We start from the raw sequence: 2,968 nt of genomic DNA, 5'->3' as shown, positions 1-2,968 counted from the left end.
CAGCTTAGGATAATGCTAGCAGCCCAGGAGCCCTGGCGGTGATCACAAACTGGCCAGTGCAAACATTTTGGGATGTCACCAGAAGTGGAGGCAACACATATTACAGAAGCCCTGCCATACAATGAACTGCCAGAAAATGAGAAGCAACATGCCCTGTTCACTGATGGGTCCTGTCCTGTTGCACTGCAGGAAAACATTGAAGGCAGAAGGCTACTGTGTGAGCTGCTGAGGGAAATGGTGAACCAAGTCAGTTTGTGAAGGTGAAAGCCATTCAACTGCTTTAGATATTGGTAAGCAGGAAAGGCAGACAGCACTTCCTCTGTGTAGACTCCTGGACAGCGGCAAACACTCTGTAGGAGTGGCTACAGCAATGGCAACTGGCAGCACAGAGGAAAACCCACCTGGGCTGCTGAATTATGGCAAGATATTTCTGTGGGGGTAGGAAATGTGGTGATGAAAGTACATGACATGGATACCTATGTACTCAAGAGTTGGGCCACTTCAGAACACCAAATTAACAAGCAGGTGAAGCAGGCTGCTAAGAGTAAAGTGGCTCAGGTGGATTTGGACATAAGATACTATCACCTAGAGCTGAAGAGTTTATCTAGTTCAGTCACACTTAAAAACCCAGAAGTTGCACCTAGTTGCTATAAGACACTTTTGGTTTAATAAGCAGTAACCAGCTCTGAACTTCATTCTCAAAGTTCTGTGGTCTTAGGAGGGGACTACAGCGTGCATGGGTATTATCAGTGAGGTCTGGGTTTGGGGGATTTTTTTTCCAAACAGTCTTAAAACTAGCCCACTTTATTTTTAATAGGAGTTATTAAACAACCTGCTGATGAAATGCTTCTTACATAGATACACTCTGACAGGTCCTTTAAAGCATCCCCAAATAAACTATTTGTCATTCTTGTTTTGAAAAACAGCAAAAAGGTTAGAGGAGGAAACAGTAACTTTGCAGTAGCAGGAACCAGACTGTAAAATAAAACAATTATTTGAGCCTTCCCAGAGAGTTCAGAACTGAAATGATGGCATTATACCAAATTCAGTCTGGCAGCAGCATTACAAGGCTTCTAATTTTTATTAGAAAAGGAAGTGGTTGTTTTTAAGTATTTCACTGCTTTACTTAGCAAAAAGAAGTGTTAGTAAAAGAGGCTACACTTTCAAAACATGTAAGAAAATACAGGTGAACCTAGCAAAGCAGTTCTCCACATGTACATACACACTCATCCCTGCAAGCAAGACCATAGAAAATTCAGACATGTTCTTCCACCTCCAGTGGGAAAAAGGAAATGGTAAGAGAAGCAAAAGAAAAGCCAAGATCCCCACACAGACGTGAAATCACCAGTTTTGGCAGAAACACAAATGATTATTAAAAAGAGCAGCAACAGTTACATCTTAAGCTGCAGAGATGTCAAGTAGTAGCTTGTTCCAAAGTGGAAGAGTTAGTCATACTATTTCATCCACTCCAAAAGAAGCAGCATAAATTCCTCTAACACCAACACTTCATTTACTTTTGCACATTTGTTTCTACTGGAAGTTGTCAGACTATCTCTGTGCCATTAAAACAAGCTCTTCATACTATCTGAAATCTCCTGTTACAGCAAATTGTCATACAAGGAATTTAACCACATCTGAAAAGTCCTTTGGGCAGCACTACTTTGCAGAGTATCTGTAAGGAGCACGCAGAACAGTCACTAGTCTTTCTGGGGTGATTATATCCTATTTGTGTAAAGTCTCACCACTGAGGTAAGAGTTTAATGTTTCTGAATACTCTTAGAGCTTACTCCAAAGAACACCATCTTTTTCTCAAGTCTCATTCACTATTTGCTCTCAAGAAAACCTGCTTAGCATTGATACAACTTCAAGTGAGGCAAAGACCAGTAAGTAAAAAAAACACCAAAAAATCCAACAGTTTATATTCATCCACTTTCCCAGCAAATTGAAAGAATGAGTTCAAGTTGACCATGCATTTGAAGATTCCTTTGAGGCTGACAGCTACTTCCAAAATGTCCACTGTGGTTGGTTCTCTCATTTCTCACTCTCATATATTCTGGCACCATTTCCTTGTTTCTCTCAGATCCTTGAAAATAGCTTTGAGTGTCCTCTTTCACAGGGAACAAGTTAGGGTATCTGGCTCAAGTAGGGAAGTGTGGCAAAAATGCAAGGAAAGTACATGCAATCTAATCCCCAATGCCACGCACTTGTATCAGTAAGGCATAAAACATTTTAGTTGGCAGTTGCTCCTATTAAAATTAAACACTTCCTTAACAGTTTAGCTCTGTCTGTAGCTCAAAATCCTTACTTGTCTTCACCTTCAAAAGTAGTTGCAGGTTGTACCTTGTTATTGAATCAAGGCTTACAGTTAGCTATCAATTAAAAGCATGCATGTTGCCTTAATTGTGAAAATCACTTCTGTTCACAGAGATGTTCACTGTTCTGGGTGAGTAAAGCCTGCTTTTTAGTGTTTTGGGGTCTTTGGGTTTGGTGTTTTAGGGTTCTGGGGAGGGGGGAGGGGGAATTGGTTGGTTTTGGTTTCTTTTTGGGTTGGGTTTCTTTGTAACTTCCAGATAGAAAAAACTTCACACACCATTACTTCGACTTATGAAAATACCTCAAACCCAACAAGCACTTTCCTTTATTCATGAAACTCTGAAGGACTACAGCTGCTGAGTGTGTGAAAGACACTGCATTTGAAAGCTATTTTCCCTTTGAACAGTGAAAATAAAGTTCTAATTGCAGTCCATGTCGTACAGATTACATTTCACCATGGTGTCATGGAGAACTTCATAGAACCTTTATATATAATTTTTTTTTTAAAACACTGACCTTAAATTTTAAGCCTTGTAGTAAAGTACGGTAATACTTCACAGGAGTTTTCACAAGTGGAGGCAGACAATGGAACCTATGACAGGATCCCCATCCACTGGTACCTCCAGAACACAACTCTGTTAGAGGGCTGCAGTCT

This window comes from Dryobates pubescens, chromosome Z (assembly GCF_014839835.1).
Source record: "Dryobates pubescens isolate bDryPub1 chromosome Z, bDryPub1.pri, whole genome shotgun sequence".
NCBI classification, from domain to species: domain Eukaryota; kingdom Metazoa; phylum Chordata; class Aves; order Piciformes; family Picidae; genus Dryobates; species Dryobates pubescens.
Note: the sequence above shows the minus strand (reverse complement) of the source record.